Here is a 19,420-nt window from a genome sequence, read left to right on the forward strand (position 1 = left end):
ACAAGACAACCCTTAGTTTGTTGTTAGAACTAATACACAAATCGAGTCAATTCAGTGGATAAAAGATCAATACGTGAAAATGAACTGTATTTATAGATAGCAGCAAGGAACAGTTCAAAACTGAAAAAGAAAAAACTCCACTCACCATAACACCAAAAAGACTCAAGTACTCAGAAATAAATGTAACAAAAGAAGTACAGCACCACCTGGGTGGCTCAGTTGGTTGAGCATCCAACTCTTGATTTCGGATCAGGTTATGGTCTCACGGCTCGTGGGATTGAGCCCTGTGTCGGGTTCTGTGCTGACAGTGCACAGCCTACCTGGGATTCTCTCTCTCTGCCCCTCTCTTGCTCTCTATCTCTCGAAATAAATAAATAAACTTAAAAAAAAAAAGCAGTACAAAACTTGTGGGTTGAAAACTACAAAACATTTTGGAAAGAAATTAAAGAAAATCTAAATAAATGGACAGACATTCCACAGCCATAGCCCGGAAGAGTCAATATTGTTAAGATGGCAATTCTACCCAAATTGGTCTGTGGATTGAATGCAATCCCTGACAAGATCCCAACAGACTTTTTTTTTTCCTTGCAGAAATTGATGAGATGATCCTAAAATTTATATAGAAATGCCAAGAACCCCAAATAGCCAAAACAATCTTTAAGAGACTCTTAAAAACTGACAATAAACTGAGGGTTGATGGGGGGTGGGAGGGAGGGGAAAGTGGGTGATGGGCATTGAGGAGGGCACCTGTTGAGATGGGCACTGGGTGTTGTACGGAAACCAATTTGACAATACATTTCATATTAAAAAAAAAGAAGAAAAATAAAATTGGAAGACTCACAGTTTCCAATTTCAAAATATCTTTCAAAGCTATGGTAATCAAGACCGTCTTGTGCTGAGATAAAGATAGACATACAGATCAAAGGTTCAGAAATGAGAGTTCAGAGATAAATATATATGACAATGAATTATATTTATGGTCAACTGAATTCTGACAACATGTGCCAAGGCATTTCAGTGAGAGAAGGGTGGTCTTTCCAACAAAGAGTGCTGGACAATTGGACACCCACAGGCAAGAAGATGAAATGCCTAGTTCACACCATACAAAAGTTCAATGGATCACAGAGGCCTAAAAGAGAGAGCTAACATTATACAACTTTTAGGAAAAAAACACTGAGATAGTCTCTGGGAACTAGTGTGAGACAAAGAGCTCTTAGATACAACGAAAGTATGATTCCTAAAAGAAAAAACCCGACAGATGGGAGTTCATCAAAATTAAAAACTCTGCATTCAAAAGACACCATCATAAATGTGAAGAGTCAAGCAGCTGATGGGCAGAAAATATTCGCAAATCATACACCTGATAAAGGACTTATATCCAGAATATATAAAGAATTCTTAGAAGTCAATCATAGGAAGACAAACAAACTAATTAAAAAAAACAGGCAAAATATTTGAATAATATTTCATCAGAGAAGATATACAAATGGCCAAGAACACACGAAAAGCCGCTCAACATCATTAGCCATCAGAGAAATGCAAATTAAAACCACATTGAGATACCACATCACGTCCACAAGGATAGCTATCATAAAAAAAAGACAATTACAAATGTTGGCGAGGATATGGAGAAATCAGAACACTCATATGTTACTAGGGGGAATGTGAAATGGTGCAGCCACTATGGAAAAAACATTTTGGCGGTATCTTAAAAATGTTAAGCAGAAATTTCCTGTATGACCCAGCTATTCATTCCTAGGTATCAAGCGAGAGAAATGAAAACATACATCCACTCAAAGATGTGTAGATGAATGTTCATGGCAGCATGATTAATAACAGCCCCAAAGTGGAAACAAATGTCCATTATCGGTGAATCGGTGAAAAACTATGTTCCATCCCTTCAACGGAGCATCAGTCATCAAGAAAGGGGCATACACTACTGATAAACACTACAACACAGATGAACCCCACAACAGCACGCAAAGTGAAAGAAGCCAGATACAGACGATTCCGTATTGTAGGATTCCATTTAACAAAACGCTCAGGAAGGGCAAATCTGTAGACACAGAAAGTAGACTAGTGGTTGCCTTGGACCGGGGGGAGGTAACAGGGACTGACTGCAAATGGGCGTAAGGGATTTTACTGGCATGATGAAAATGTTCTAAAACTTAATTGAGGTGATGGTTACACAACCCTGCAAATTTACCAAAAACCATTCAATTGTCCACTTAGTATGAGTGAACTTTATGTCTTATAAATTAATTTGAACAAAGCTATTAAAACAAGCTGATGAATAATATACTTAATATAATCTCATTTGAAAAGAAATCAAAACAGAAAATGACGAAGCAAAAGAAAACAAAATCTAAAATTAAGCACTGTCAACTACAGTCACCATGCTTTACATTAGATCCTCAAACCTTACTCATCTTATAGCTGAAAGTTGTACCTTTTACCAATGTTTCCCTATTACCTACACCCCCCCTGCCCCTGAAAAGGACTTTTTTGCTCTCTGTTTTATGGGTTTGACTCCCCGCCTTGGTTTCACATGTAATTGATACCCTGCATTATTTGCCTTTCTCTGTCTGGTTTATCTCACTTAGCCTAACGCCCTCAAGGTCTGTCCATGTTGTTGCAAATGTCTGGATTTCTTTCTTTCTCATGGCTGAACAAGAAATTTGCTAACAGAGTAGGACTTAAGTGTTACCACCACCATCACCATCAACCACTATCGCCGAAAGAAAGAAAAAAAGAAAGAAAGAAAGAAAGAAAGAAAGAAAGAAAGAAAGCAAGCAAGCGGAAGGAAGGAAGGAAGGAAGGAAGGAAGGAAGGAAGGAAGGAAGGGGGGAAAGAAAGATGAATGGAAGGAAAGATGATGGAAGGAAGGCTGGAATGAAAGTGAGGTGATGGATTTTAGTGAACTAAAATCCTTTCTCAATGTATGTGTAAATTTAAGTCACCACGATGTATACTTTAACTATGTGATAAATTTATTTGTCAATTATATTTTAGTAAAGCTGAAATAAAAAAAAAAGTTACAAGCTGCAGAAGCACGTACATTTTGGGGTAATAGCCACATAAAAAGGCTTCGATGCCAAAACATGTACAGTGGCAATGCTCCCTGGTTGTACTTGAATATTTTTTCTGGTAAGAGTGTGTTATGTTGAAACTGTAAAAATGAACCCTGTACCAGTGTTCTCACTGCTCCGCAGCTAAATCCTTATTTTGGTTAACATCCCAGGCAGATAACCTTCATTCGTTACCTTCACTCTGGCCTGGGGAGAATACTGTCCAAGGCACCTGATATCCCTATTCTTAACTCTTTCTTCTGGAAAACGTCCAGCATATATAAAAGTAGACGGCATGGTCTAGTAAACTTCCAAGTAACAGTTCCAACAAATATGAACTCAAGGCCGGTCTTCTTGCCCCCGGCCCCCAGCCTCACTGTCAGGGAACCGAGTCGCCTGGTCCGCGGTGACACAGCCACAGAAATACCAACAACCCTGGGTGGGGAGATGTCTGCGTGAGGAGAGGCAGAGGTGAGGCCTCTGACGCTAATGCTAGAGCCGTGAGGTACTATCTCTTTCTGGAAGAAAAAAGCTCGGCTGAGACAGAAGAGAGAAAGATCATGGCTAACTCGGGAGGTCAAAAGAGAACTTTGCCATCCACACTGGGGCTGCGCCTGGTCAAACACGAACGAACGATTTTCTGGGAATGATGTGCTCATCCATGGAAGGTGAATGAGGTTAACTTTCCCAGTGCGTCAGGGTACCATTTAGAGCGCCTGGTCTCCTCGTGCCCTGGAGGAACTAATCACTTCACAAGGCCACCAGTTTGTGCCTGAGGCAGGTTATTCTTCTTCAACACCCAGTGAACTTGAACAGTGTGGGAACTTCAGTGGAAGACACGCAGTAAGCAAACCCTAGAGGGCCCTCTGTCCTCGGCGCGGACCCCAGCCCCAACCCTAGGAATCTCTTCCCATCTAAAGGCAAGGCAGGGCACACTGGCTCAGGGGATGGCCCCCAGTTTTCCACCTTGTGACTTGCAATCTGGTCTCTGTGCGGACCCAGGTCCCTGTTTCTGGAGAAGATTCTGGTCACTAAGCACGTGGGCCCCAGGCTCCTGGGACGGTGTCCTCTCAGAGCAGAGCACATGCGGAGACAAGCTTCGGAACTCAGAACCAGCTAAACAAGCCGTCTTTATTTGAGGGAGAAACCGGTCACCAGCTGCGGTGCAAAGCGCCCCGGCATCCCTGAAGCAGTTCCGACCTTATGGGAAACTTGCTGAGGCTCTAACCTTGGCTGACTTTATCCGCACTGAAACCCCACCTGGGGAATGAAAGTCAGCAGAGCCTTCTGGTGGTCAGAGCGAAAAAGCCATGATCGCTATTGTTTTTTTTTAAACTAATTATTCTTATTTCGTCCGAATGCCGTCCTGGCTTCCTGCGCGCCCCTGAGAAAGCCATGTAGCTTCTTCGGCTCGAACCCCGTGCAGTTACATCAGCCCTGGGTCAGAGGCCTTAGTCAAGGCTGGGAAGGCACAGAGAGAGGTGAGGGTGTTCTTTCTTGAGGTCTGTGACTGGTCACCGGGAAGCCGTCCTCCGTGTCCGCTGTATCGCTTCCCAGGCTGACGGCCGGGAATACACCAAGAACTCCGCCTGATTCCCCACCACAAACAGATTTGTCAGACTCTCGTATTTTGGCAGCAAACCTCCTTTAGGTGGTTATTAACTTTTAAATATAAAATCCAGGCACCAAATCATAAAGCAGAAAAGACATCCATAATTTGGGTTAATTAAAATGCCTCCAAGTGAACAGGTGACAGATGTCAAGCCTCTTGGCACCCGGAAGAAAGGCACTGCAACAGACTATTAGGGTTCCTGTGTTAATCAGGTAATAGTAACTTGGGTAATTAGCAAATCACACCAAATCTTGTTTAAGTCCCAAATCTCATTTAGAGCCTTTTGGAGAAGCTGTTTAAATACAAAGGACACACTCTCCTACTGACAGAAGATGCCTGCTTACTGGGGCAGATATCCCAGCCTCCCTTCCTCTATTAAATCCATTTTAATTATGAAGTCTCAAGGTCTAATTCACCAAGGACTGTAACACAGAGTACTCGTCCCTTTGCTCTTGCTAAGGAATCAAGGAGCCCTAGACTCTGGAGTTCTAGACTCAAAAAACTCAACAAGTCCCAGACCAGAAATATGGCGATGGTTTTCGTCACCGTTCTACCAAGGCGCTCCGTACCTGTTAGGGAAACGGCTACCCTGGCCTATTTCTGATTCACATAAAGGATCTAGACAATTAACACCCCTCAATTAGGAGGCGGCCCTTGGTTCCTGAGCCTGGGAGCAAGCTAAGGGTACCGCTAGGCTTAGCAAAGGGATCCTGTCAGGACCCCTCTCCGGTAACTGTGGTGAGCATGCTCCGATTGGAGCAGCACCCCAGCTCTCTGCGTCTACATTCCTTTCTCCGCGAGCCTGTTATTTTAAACCATTTTTATAGCGCTCTTTACAAGACTCCTTCTCTATTTGGATCTAAAAGTACATCTGAAACATGACCGAATTCCAATCCTGTCATCCTGCTTAGAATAGCTCATACTTGGGCTTGTTTCTACAAGACCGTCGGGTTAAGCCTAGGGATTGTTGGCTGTCACTTGTTGCTTTTCAGCTCCGGAGTGTCAGGAAAATGATCTAAAGGTCTGAGTGGGCCTCAGTATTCAGTCGTCAGCCTACTAGTGCTTGGAACTTAATCTATTTTTTTCTTTCCTTCTATTTATATTCCATTACCCAATCACCCAGCCAGCATTCTGGAGAGGGGAGAGGTCAGAGGGTTGATATCATCATTGAGATAGGGACAGGAGAGAAGCCAGAAGTCCTCGGGGGCACCGGAGCTTGGTTACTTAGTATGTAAGTCTCTCCTGTTCTTTGAGTCCCATGTACTAAATGGGAACAAGAATGTTTTCCCACTGACTTCATGGGGGTGAGAAACAAAGGAGAGAATAAACGCCAGGATGTTTTATTAACCATAGAGCCTTGCGTCTGTTTACTCCAAAGGCCTTCTGAGGGAAGCCACGAGCAAGCCTATGGCCGTGGCTGCTACCTGGGCACCTCCCTTCCCATTCTCAGCGGGGTAAAGACCTGCCTGGCCTCCTGGCTCCTCTAACCGCACAGCAGGGACGGACCAGATGCTCTCAAAAAGAACCCTGTGTCGTGTCTGCTCTTCAAAGATGGGCACGGGAGGGCAGAATGGTGGGAAGGACAGACCTCTGGACAAGGGAGTCAGGCACTGGGGTTCCAGGCACAGCCCTGCCAGTGACCTATTATGTTCACGAGTGACCTGGAAAATAAGACAGGTGATCAGGAGGACAGCCGGGGAACTGGCGCTCGCGTGAAGCCAACGGGGGTTATGAGGAACAAGTCATGAGAACAAGACCGTTTTCACAGGGTAGGAGATCGATAAGCTTGGGAAATAATGTAGAGAGGGCAGGCCCGTATTCGGTGAGACATAAATGCGCTTTCACATGCAATTCAGATGGTCAAGACAGAGGAGTGTGGTTGGGACACAAATGCAATTAGGTGAGCTCATAAATGTCTGATGTGCCCAAAGGGAGACGATGAAGGTCTTCACTGTAATTTCTTCTACCCATCAGGCTGCACATCTGTATTAGCCACTGACGAGGATGGAGGGCGTGATCTGCAGGCAGTGACTGCAGGTGCCATGCTTTCCGTCACCTCTCCCGCTGCGGACGCAGTCCCCCCTGCCGGGAACAGTAATCCCTCGGCCAACTCCTACTCACGGGTGCTACATTTTCCGGAAAGCCTGAATGTGTTAAGCACTTGCCTGTGTGCTTCTGCATGTCCCGTCTCAAGCACTTGTCTGTCCCAAGGAGCAGTTTGGGAAGTAACTGTGCCTGTCCTATTCCATGCTGTAGCCCCAGCCCAGGGCGGTGTCTGGCACCCAGGGGATGAGCTCAATTTTCATATGACTTGAAGCTGGAAATGGCAGTGTGATGGTGAAACACAGATGCCAAAGTATCTCATCCCGATAAGATGCCCTTTAATCAGGAATGTCTGTACTTTGCACACGGGTTGAGAAACAACAAACACACACGCAGAGGTGGAACCAATATACCTAACGGTTCTAGATGTAAAGAGAGACTCCAATGGAGTTTGGAAGACACGAACGTTTTCCGGTCAAACCACCAGCGAAAGCCAATACTGCTGAAAGGTGCCACGGGTCTCTATCAAAGGCAGTGAGAGCCCCTCGCTCCATTCTGGGGAGCTCAGACCTGAGAATTAACAAAACCCTAGCGTGTCTGGAGGAGAGGACTCCAATGGCATGGGGTTGGGGAAGCAAGCAATGTGGGGCACGGCTGGAAGGATTGAACACAGGCCCAGAGAAGAAAAAGTTCCAAGTGTCCGGAGGGATGACAGCAAGGACACTGGACTTATTCTTGGTGGCTCCAGGAGGGGCAGACCAAGGGGAGGAAGTAACAGACCTCACTTCACACAGGGGGAAATCTTATGAGAATCAGAGGTTTCCTCAGGGTCCTTGCTCAGGGCTGTTCTCTAGCACAGGAGATTCAGGCGGAGGCCAGACCGCCTCTCCCCGGTGATGCTGAAGACATTCCCAGAGGTACAGGCCCGCATTAGGCGACCTCTCCAGAGCGCTGGGCAGCTCCGATCGATATTCTCCCACGCTCACGAAGTTGCCTGCCACCTTCCACCTCACAGGCAGAGGGAGAGGCCGCCAGGTGCACCACAGTCGGGGTTTTGCAGGGGAGAGGCACAGTGGTGCTGCGATTGGAGGTCCGTCGGCCTCGCCGGCCTAAGCAGGTGGCGCCTCTCAGCAGGGAACTCGCAGGAGCGTGTGAGCCCCACGGAGCACGTGGACGGCGACGCCGAGCACCTCCCGAACACCGCGAGTCGGACCCGCGAGGGGGGAGCCACCAAACATCTTCCACCTCCTTCCAAAGCCAAAGCCCTGACCGCTCCTGCACCAGAGGCATATCCGGGCAGGCATAAAGGGCTTTCACCAAAAACCAAGCGAGTATTTTGTGCTTCTCGAGTCGGCAGCTGGGATTGAGGGCTGTTTTTTTCTCCCCCCGCCCTTCCGTGGGGCTAGTTAAATTCTTGGAACTGCTGGGTGAGGGCAGAGACTGTCCCCATTAGAAGCCATTGCTCAGTAGATTCCCCACAAACCTGCTGGTGGGGTAGCTGTCCTCAGCAAAGACAGAAGCTGGTGGCCAGAAGCACTTTCTTCTCCCAAGTTTTCTGGAACTTTCGACAAATCCAGGATGGCGACCACCACCGCCACCAAAACACACACGCAAAATACCAAATAGCCTCACCACCCAAGGAGAGAGCCTGTGAGGCGTTCTCTTTTCCATTCTGTTAGGCTGCTGGAGGTAAAGGACCAAGCGGAAGGCAGGGTGCCAGGAGTTCCTTTTCCCTGGGGCCATGGTCCAAGTAAAACTAAGAAAAATGAGACTAAGCGGGGGGGGGGAAAAAGAGAAACCCTCGACACCACAAAAAGCTAATGGCTGGAAAACAGGGGGAGGAGGAGGGCTGGAGAGTTGGAAAGCGGGCTTCTCCGGTGGCTGAGTGCAAGGCCCACATAGACCTGCAGAGGGGAGGCCCGTCTGGTGCCAGCCCCCACAGGACGGGCGGACAGTGCTGGTTTTGTTGGCAGATTTTTTTCTTCTGGTGGGGTGCTTTCTTCTTGCGCAGCAGGCACCGGAGTGAAAGCTGACAGGCGCTGGCAGAATTTTAAAAATTACTGCCACTCTCCCACAGACGTCCATTATGTCTCTGGAGCCTTGCGATTCACAGCATAAAAGCATAATCAAGAGAAATCATGGTTCAGCTCAGCCAGGGATGGGCAGAATAGTCCATTTAACTTTATGTTAAAAAAAGGAAAATAACTGGACCAACATTTGTTTGAAATGGGAGTAGGAAATGGCTTGTTTTCAACCTATTTCAAATGAAAAGCTCCCATTAAGTCCTCATTGGAAACTATTTAGTTTGGAAACAAGTTCGGTATTCCGCAGGCAGTGGACACGAAACGTCGCGGCACCGCATAATCCGAGGAAGAACCACCCGACAGCCCGATGACCTAGTTCTGCAGGGCTTTTGAAAGAAGTGCTGGGTGGGCTTAGGCTATTCACAGCCCGACTGTTGGCTTCACGACAGAATCTGCAAGACCATCCTGGCCAGAGGAAAGGATGTCTTCCAAGTTGCCAGAGAGCCCCAAACTACCTTCTGCTGGCAGAGAGCAACATGGCGGCAAAGACCAAAGAGAAGCCCACGGTGGTGGGGAGTGAGCCCTCCAGAAGGGAAGGGATTCTTGGTGCCCTACAACTTTATGACAGCGGGCAACTCCCCCATAAAGAAGCCTCAGGAGCCGGAACCACAGAACTGCGGGGAACTCCCCCGTGTATGAACTACAGATCCCTCGGCCAACGCTCCCAGAGGCCACAGTGCGCTGGGACAGGGGCCCCAGAGAGACGCCGGCCTGAGAGCCACTTTTTGCACACAACGGCAGTCTTACTCCTAGGTGCCCACCTCTCAGTTCGAGGTCTACGCCTCCCAAGGTGACTGTATCACCAAGCGTGCCCGAGAATTCACTAAGCGCTCATGCCAAGGGGCCAGGGACTTTTTTTTTAAGCCCCTTTAGTCACTTAGAACCTAGCACTGTATCTGGCTCACGGTTAAAGCACTTCATCCATGTTTGAGGAATGAATGCATGAACATTCTATGGAGTGACTAGGGAACCTGTTACGGGAAAGGCGTGGTATAGAACGCCTGGTATCTTCTTCCTTTAAGCAAGAGAAGTACAAACTGTAAAAGTTCATACATACTAACAATGTAAGAACCAGACATTAGACAGATTAAAAAAAAAAACAAACCTGTCACCTAAAAATCTGTAAGTAAAATATAACACGTTTCCCCCCTGATGTCAAAGACATGTACTGTTGTGGCTTTAAGCATCAAAGCATTTTATCCCTTTGAAAGGACAAAGGCCACATGTCATGGCAGCTCCGTGATCCTGCAGACGCCTGGGCGTCCCTTGCCACCCCCGGACCAAACATTCTGCTCAGCGGCCCTATGTTCCTCAATCTACTGAAATATTTACATTCTTCCCTTGATGCAATTTCTGCTCCTCTGTCTTTAATTCCCCATCTGCCTTCATTTCCCCTTTTACTTGACCCTCAGGGTTCTCTGAAGATGGTAAAATGGCTCTGGGATGAGTACCGTTTGATCTCTCTCAAGAAGAGAGAGCTGAATTGCCCTTCCCATGCTGACACTGCACGGCACCTCTCACTGAAGGGTTAAGTGTGAGATTTCTCCAGACCCGATCCCCTCCATTCCTACCTCAGCAACACTGGGTACCTTTAAATGAAATGGAGGGAGTTGCCTGCTGGAAAATCTTACTTTGACTGCAAAGCATGGTGTAAAGTCAACAGAGTTAATTAATATAATATAAATCAACTCCGGAAAGAAAGCCCTCTTCTCCCCCAATTGTTTTACATATTTTAGCAGGATACAAAAACACAGCCTGTTGTTAATCTTTAACAAAATGACATTAATCTGAGAGACTCAAGCTTGGATTAGACAACAGCAAAAACACGATGCCTGACGACTTGGGAGTTGACGAGTGTAACTACACAGATCCTAGTTACAGGTCAAATGCTCTGATTTTGCTTTTGATAGATTTATGAAGGACCTACTGTGTGCGAATCTCCTGCTGAGTCCTGCTGGGGGCATATAAGGAAGACTGAGTATTTGCCCTTGTTCTCCAGGGTGGCTGGGAATGGGCACTGAACACGTAAATGACCGAAAGAAGGGGTGACGTGTTGGGTGTGGGTTCTCAGCCGTACAGTCTCAAGCTGGGACAGTGGAGTGGTGGTGTGCGGGAGGCCTGGGGACCAGAAGCCAAGTTGGTTAGAGGGTTGGCCATGCATCGAATGCTCTACAGTTGAAAACGTTTTCCCTCCTGTTGCTTATGATTCCTCCACTAAAAAGGACCTTAGTCTCTAGGGGCGCCTGGGTGGTTCGGTCGGTTAAGCATCTGACTTTGGCTCAGGTCATGACCTCATGGTTTGTAGGTTCAAACCCTGTGTTGGGCTCTGTGCTGACAGCTCAGAGCTGGAGCCTGCTTCCGATTCTGTGTCTCCCTCTCTCTCTGCCCCTCCCTTACTCACGCTGTCTGTCTCTCTCAAAAATAAACATTAAAAAATTAAAAAAAAAAAGAAGATGGAAACAGACCAAGTCAGTAATGGCTCCCAGATCACGTGTGGCCTATGACCAAGTAAGATGGGGGAAAACAGGGCAGTGAGTTTGCAATCTAAACTTCAATGTATTTGATATTATTCTAATATTGTATATTTCTTGCTTCTTTGGTGTGAATAATAATAATAATAATATAAAAGGTATCAAATGCTCCTCCATGCTAGGCTCTCAGTGCCTTACATATAGTATTTCATTGACTTCTGCCAATTATCCCATAAGGTAGGTACTGTTATAATCAACTCCATTTTACAATGAGGGAACTGAGGCAGAGGGGTTATTTAAATTTCTCAAGGTCATATGACTTCCTAGTGAGTAGTATCATCCAAATTTGACTTCAGAGCTCTTAACCACTACTTTTTTTTTTTTTTTTTGTATGAAATAATGGTGACAGGACAGGGTATTTGTATTTTTTAAAATTCTTATTTGGTAATATGTAAAATCAGTAACCCAATTCTATGCAGCCCTCTTTTACAATTAAAAAAAAATATATTATAATACACACACACACACACATATATATATATATATATATATATATATATATATATATATATATATATTGTCATGAGATTCTACCAAACATGCACAGGTGTAGTAGAGAGCACGGACCCTGGAGTCAAACCTCCTCAAATCCTAACCCTAACGGATTCGTTGTGTGACTCTAGCTACATCACTTCACCTTTTGGTCGCTCAGTCTTGTCACAGATGAAAATGCGGATGACTCTAGGACTTATAAAGTCGTCCTAAGAATGAAGTGAGCCGATACGTGTAACGTACTCAGATCAGCGCCCGGCACGCAGTGAGCCCGTCATTACCGCTGCCGCCATCATCATCCTTATCGTTGTTACAACTATTACGTGGTCTCGTGCTGGGTGACAAAACGTGTGGAAATACTGTTCTCTGCGTTCTGATTTAAAGAAACAATAAAAAAAAAAAAGTATATTCCCAGAAACCCCCGAATAGTACATCTTCCGTATCTTCGGCTTGCTGAAAGATCTCAAACGCAAAAGATCTCTTTCTTGGTGTTCCCTAAAGTGCCAACTCTTCCAGGCACCGGAAGGCAACCCTTGAGTCCGTGGATTCTTAACCAGCAGCAGATGAGAAGCGCCGTGAAGCCACCTCATCCAAGCCTCTGCGGAACACCAGTCCTTCTGTCCGACAGTAATGATCCAAGATGGCAGCTGGTCACCTTGCAGGCAGGGGAACGGGGGATACAGGATCGTCCTCTCAGTGGGCCATCTATCTCCTTGAGCGCGACAGAACAGTCACCTCACAGGGCTGGTGCCATGAAGAGTCTCACTTTATCCACTGCCATCCACTCTTCTCCGGACTGAAGGCCACCAAGGGGAGGGCAGAGCAGAACGGAGCGAGGGTTCCCGTGACGTTACTTCCACCACCTGCGAAGGCCACTGCTGCGCGGAGCCCCGCGTGCCCACGCCGCCCCCACACTCGGCTGCTACAAAAGGTCAGTCCCCCTCCGGCGGGACGCGGCAGCCACTGCCACCCAGCTCCCTGCTGCTCTCTGGCTGAGTTCTGGCTCCAGTCGGAGAAGAAGAGCCATGGTCCAGTCCCACTTTCTTTCCGACGAGGAGACCGAATCTGCCTCGATTTTACATCTGATCTCTTCTACGCTTCCGCTCGCATCGCTATTGAGGCAATATCGAGGGCCTCGCCCCTAACAGAGCCCCGAATGAGAGCCTCGTCCCCGCACGGGGCTTCCGCAGGGTGTGAGAGTCAGCTGAGCAGAAAAAGACCTGTGCCGCCCGCGAAGAGAACATTCTGAGGGCCGTCTGAAACACCTCATTTGTGAGAAAAGCAAGGAGAAAAGCCGAGGTTCTCTCCTCAGCAGCTACAGCCACGAGACAGAGTTCAGACCAAGGGGGGAAGGACCCCTGTTAGAAAAGAGGCTGCTCCAGCGCCTGGACCGTTTTCTTTGACGACGATGCGCCATCCAGGCCTCCCCTGAATCAGAGGCTCCTGCTCTCCTCCGTGACTGACCCTCTCGTCTTCTTGCCATGCCCACCCACAGCCACAAAAATGAGAATTACAACCCATTCAAGGTTGGGGGGTGAAAGGAAAAAGAAACCAAAAAAGGAGGAGTGGATCCATTCTTTTCAATTTGAAGAGAACTGGGCTACCAAGTTGAACACTCAAGTCCTCCTTAGAACCCTGGAGCAGAGAGAGAGATCATGCGGACCGAGGCCGAGGTGAGCCACCCGATGGAGCAGGAATGAGTCTCAGCTGAGGCTGCCAGATGCCAAGGGAAGGCCCCTAGGTCGGCCAGCCCAGCTGAGCACGGACAATGGAGAGAGTCCGGCAGCAATCTCCCGAGCTGGCCCAGACGAGCACCAGCACCCGCTTGACCCACAGAGCTGTGACCTATACGCGATAGTTGTTTTTTAACTCACCAAGTTTGGGGGCGGTTTGTTATGTAACAGAAGCTAAGCTGATAGCGAGCTTCTCCTCTAAGCCTCAGTCGGAGAACCCAGCTGTCTGCAGGCCTGCCTACTCCTGAGGGCGCTGCCACTGACCTTCTGTCATGTCTGGCGTCCGGCTGTAGCCCTCGGGTAACGTCACCCCGAAATAAAAATAATAGGAATATAACAGGAAAGAAGGGAGTCAGCGCCTGATGGCTGTGTGTGTGTGAGAGCGGGAGTCGGGAGGGTGGGGACGGAAAGAGCAATCAGAGGGCAAAAGGAGGCGAGACAGGAGCACCCGACTCCAGGCACTGACCTGAGACGGCACGTCCCACTGAACGCAGAAGCAGCCTCCCTCCCCTCCGCCCCCGGGGTCCCTTCTGCCGGCGGCAAACAGAAGCAGTAAGAGCAGCGACCACAGGCAAGTGTTCTGGCTAATTTTCAGGTCAGGCTGGGGGCCAGGGAAGAAGGGATGGAAGGAATCACAAGATGCATCTTGCAGAAGTACATCCCCAATCCTTGTCAGCTCTGCTATCGTCGTCGTAAGTAATTCCACGCAGAGAGGAAAAATAAAGGCTTGAGCATAAGGTTTCTATCTGTGCTGCACAGAAGCTGATTAAAAATGCTAACTACCATGATTGTCCAACCACCAGACGCTCCCCAGAGACCCATGCTCACAGATGGTGATTAGTTTGGGATGGCCAGAACATTCACCAGTACCATGTTGCCGTAACACCCACAGACTATCTGTCACACTCCCAGGAGGCCGTTAAAGGCTGTTTACTTCATACAGTTAACTTGAACCATAAGCTTCACAAGCCTCTTTGATGCAATTTTAATCACTCTCCTCATAAACCCGTAACACTCCCCGGCACGGATATGCATTTGCACACAGCACAACGCACAACTCCCCTCGGAATTCTGCAGCTCGCGCCACCCCTCCCCCCCCGCCCCCCCAAGTGGATGCCGCCTCGCTGCAGATACCGTCTCGGGTCTCCCCTGATTCACACACTTGCATTAGTGCTTCCCAGCGTGGTAATATATCACGGCTCCCGGTGGAAATTGGGTGATAAAAGATCAATACCAGGACCTTGTAACAAATGTTCCGACAGTGAAACTGCAAGCCACTGTTTATCTTTTGCAGAACATATTTTTTCCCCCAAGCAAACTCTAATTTTCTAGACTGACCTCAGCTATCCTCTCTGATATTTATTTATTTGGAAAGCAAAACCAAGTGAGGGCCTGGATACCGCTCCCGAGGAAGATACAGAGCCCGGTTTCCCCACTGCCCCTCGGGAGCTCTGGTCGCCGGCGCGCCGCCCCAGGAGAACTCCACTGTCCCCTCTCCACGTTCTGCCATTTCGCCAGGGCGCGTCCTGCACTCGGCAGGCTGGCAGCGTGTTCCCGCTGGCAGGGCTGCGGGCAGTGAAGCGGTGACATTTGGTGGATACGCCAGCCCCAAGAAGGGCAGCCTGCGATGAAAGGAGGAGCCCTTTCGAGGGATTTTACGTGAATTCTGTGAGTTGACGCTTCTTCACAGGGAGGGTCTGTTCGGCTTCTTGAGGTGCCCTGACACAGAAAGAGGAGAGGGTCTGAACGGCCTGGGCTGAACTTCCGGGTTCAGCCCTTGGAACCCACACGGCTCTGCCAGGTCGGCCCGGCCCTGCAAGCTCCTCCCTTTTACCCCTCGTAAAATGGGGGGAACCCTCGGTTCTGCCCAGTGCACAGGACGGCGGTGCAAATCAAATGGAATACTACTCACGAAGGGGCTTTGTAAAAGGGGCTGTGAAATATTAAGACTTAAAAAACATTTTTTTTTTTTTTTTTTTTAATTAGCATCTACACCGCTCTGGCTGATTTCGGCTCTTTATTCCTGCTAGGTAAAGATGGCACTGAGGATAGGCTGCAGAGCACTTCTGTTTTGCAGCGCTGGCATTTTCTCGACTTTCCCATCCGACGGTCTGCGGGTGACATTCCTCCTTCACCAGCTAAATGGTATCTGGGGAGAAGTTCCACTGGGCACCATTAGCCCATTCTTGGTTTTGCTCACCCTTGCTTTTCTCTTCTTTCTCTTTGTGCCCTGGGGCTCAGCAGTCCCTTTCTAGGCAGCACGTTCCAGAAGACCACTTACACTGCTGATCCTCATTCACACCACACTCCCAACCCCTGGCCCTCAAATTGAGGCCTTGTTCTACGCACATCTCTAGCTTTAGGAAACAGAATAATTCGCCTCAGATTACCGTTTGTAAAACACATTTTATTATTGATTTCTTTCTACTACAAGGGCAGGCTCATGCTCTCACCTCCCTCTTCCTCCTCCAAACTCAAGAGTCGAAACCCACATGTGGCGGTATCTGCTCTGGATGCCTGGGAACCCGTTCCCCTCAGCTAGAACCAGGCTTCCTATTTCCTGTTGATTTGCACTTTTTCCCTCCCTCCAGACATCAGGGTTTTGAGATCCCGACCCGAAGCTGATCTCTGCTCGGGGGAGTCACCCCCCTGGACAGTTCCAGCGTCAAGGATCTCTTCTCACACTTTCCTTGTAGAAAAATCTCTTCCACTCACAAAATTCCTTACATTTACGTGAACTTCAGGCTCCCTTTAGGGAATCAACGGTCTGTCTACAGTACTCATCCCGTAAGTTGAAAACTACATGCTTAGAACGAGAGTAACTGAAGCAGGCGTGTTAGGAGTGATCTAATTCCTCCAAACAGGGGATTATAAAGCTCAGTCTGGAAACCTAATGCCAGGCCTTGCTACCCACCCGATTTGTCTCCCACTGCTAAATCTAGATGTCACTGATAAAACAACAGCTTTGCTTCTTGGTCTCGGAAGGAAGAAAAATCTTGGAGAACACAGTTACCATTGGAGCCACAAGTTCGATCTTATCTCATTAATACTGACACATCCCCCCCACCGAAGACAACTTCAGGTTGCCATAACAACTTCCCCGCACAGTTTAAAGCTCAGAAGCCCATCTCTACTGTTTATATTTAGTGCTATTTATGTCGACCAGTGTTTTCTTCTTCCTCTTTTGTATCTCTTTTTCACAAAGGGAGAAGCGGCATATAGTATGGCAAAGTGAGAAATTCATCTCATTTCATTTGTACTTCGGCTATGATGTGAAGGATAGTTTCTTTTCTTGGTGGGCGTATGTGCAGCAAAAACGCAAGGGGAAGGAGTTTACAGGATTTTATAAAATAAATATCATGTTGATCTCTACCTAAAATTGTTGAGGAAAATAGTATGAACAGTTATTACGGCCAAGCGGCTACGCCCTTGAAATACTGGGGGGACGTGTGGGGAGTTCGTTAGTAACCACAAATATAGCAGTGAGGGGTTCCAATGTTGGATAGGGACATGTAATCAAATTTTACCGGAGGGACTGGAATTTTAAGTTCTATCACTGAGCAGGAGCCTCAAACACGAGGCCCGGCCCAGTCGGCCTGGAGGGCACTGTGACTGGTTTAAATGAGCTGATGTTTCTTGGCCCAGGTGCCCAGCATTTCCGAGTGTGAAGAAACCTGCGGAGCCACCGGAGACGCTGATCTTAATGGATTTCTGGAGAAGAAGAGACGAGAAAGATGGAGACGGGCGCATGAGAACAGAGAGCGAATCCCAGGAATGACAGCTCAGCCTGCTTGGTACCAGTTCCAGGAGTGATGTGCAAATATTCTGAAAAGCACGATAAATCAAAAGGGCAAGAAGCATTTGGGATCTCTCTCTTGGGAAGAAACATCCCATCGGCGCCAACAAACATTTACCGCGTGCTGCTTGTAAGTAAAACGCAGAGCTGGGGTCTGAGGCTACCGGGTAGAGGGATGGGTGAGACCACGCAGTGGCTGGTGAGGATGTGGGGCGTGGGGCGGGGAAGCAGGAACTTCAAACCCACAGAGAGCAGAAGCGCCATAAGGACAGAAGGGAACGGGACTCTAGGCCAGGGAGCAGAGGGGGGAGAGGGAAAGAGCTTTTTACGCGGGATGGGATGGTAGCAGGATCCGGATGTTTATAGAATCTGGCAGGAAGGGGGGTCTGGACGGACAGGCACCCCAGGGGACGGAACGAGGGGTGGTGAGCGCGGAGTGTGTTAGGCGGCAGTGGGCACACATCTGGTGTGCAAGGGCGGCCCCTTCGCGTGAGCTGGCTGTGTAAGGCGGTGAGGGGATCCCCAGGAGAAAAGCTGGAGTCTGAGCGATGTGAGTGGAAAGGAAGGTATGTCAACAGGCATTCTAAGGACAGACGTGGCAAAACCGGGTGACTCATCAGATGCGGGAGATGAGAGAAAGCAAGAGTGTGACTTCTGAGACCAGATTCAGAGGAGCGGCTCTCAGGGTGGGGAGTGACGGGAGACGCCTCCTACGTTGCCACTGTGGTGCGTGGGGGCCGTGGGCAGGAGCCAATCCTCCTCTCCCCACCCTCCCCCCAGGAGAGGCGCCGCGAGTGATGGCTGGGGCCACCTGTCCAGACGCTCCGTGCTCCCTCTGTGGTTGGCCTGAGGCTTGAAGTGTGGTAGTTCCCTCTCTTGTCCGCGGTTTCGCTTTCCAGGGCTTCAGTTACCCGTGGTCGACAGCGGTCCCCAAGCAGACGCTCCTCCTGACCTGTCGCCAGAGCCAACAGTAGCCGAACGCGGGGCGCCTGGGTGGCTCAGGCCGTGAAGCGACTTGACTCTTGATTTACACTCAGGCCATGATCTCACGGTCATGAGATCAAGCTCTGCGTCAGGCTCACGCTCTTTCTCTCTCTCCCCAAACTAACAAACAAATAAACAAACAAACAATAGTAGCCGAATGCTACATCACGACACCTACATCGTTCACTTGGTCACACAGGCCTTTTATCATCTCACATCATCACAAGAAGAAGGGTGAGTGCAGTACCATAAGATATTTTGAGAGACAGTCCACATTCACTAACTTTTTTATGGCATATTGTTAAAATTACTCTAGTTCATTGTTAATCCCTTGCTGCGGCAACTTAACAAATTAAACATTATCATGGGTATGGATGTGTAGGGAAAAACGTAGCCTGTATAGGGTTGGCACTATCCACGGGTGCAGGCACCTGCTGGGGGTCTGGAACGTACCGCCCTGTGGCTAAGCGGGGACGGCTGTCCTCACTCCCTCACTCGCAACTTCTCCTTCAGGCCGCTACTCTGCTCTGTGGATTTCTACTCAAGTGTTCACCTTCCCCACAAAGCGGGCCTCTCTCCTCCACCGGGAAGACTTCTTGATCCCTTTTCCAATTTGTTTTAGTCTCACCAAATCTCAGCAACGTCTCCGAGGTCATATTTATCATGCTATGTTGAAAAAAAAATCACAAGCAGTTCGGTTTTCCCATGCTCTGAAAGTTGCTTCGTCCCCCTCAAAAAAAATTTTTTTTTGTTAATCTTGGGTATCACTAGGCTTCACTTACACTGTGGTTTTTCTTTCTGTTCCAAACCCGTAATCTCTCTGATCTCTCATGGTAACCAGTTTTGCAGTGCCTTTTTTTTTTTTAAACACGTTTGCTAGCGTTTCTCCCCAACCCCTTCCTCCGCCTCCACTCCCAAGTCATCTTGAGCAGATCGGCTGGTATCTGGGAGAAAAAATACTCCATTACCATTTTCACGTTACATAATTCCTTCCTAGTTCTCTTCTGAAATTTCTGAGGGCATGCACGCATTGGTTCATTCGGTTCACTCCTTCCTTCCTTCACCCTCGACGGGCTG

The 19,420-nt window shown here is 48.3% G+C and overlaps 1 protein-coding gene across 3 annotated transcripts in view; it reads right to left on the reverse strand.

Annotated features, from left to right (window-relative positions):
- AUTS2 (activator of transcription and developmental regulator AUTS2) overlaps positions 1–19,420 on the reverse strand; it is a 1,119,238-nt gene that overhangs the window by 223,248 nt on the left and 876,570 nt on the right. The gene's annotated exons all lie outside the window — the stretch shown is intronic.

Source organism: Lynx canadensis, chromosome E3 (genome assembly GCF_007474595.2).
Source record: "Lynx canadensis isolate LIC74 chromosome E3, mLynCan4.pri.v2, whole genome shotgun sequence".
Lineage (NCBI taxonomy): Eukaryota > Metazoa > Chordata > Mammalia > Carnivora > Felidae > Lynx > Lynx canadensis.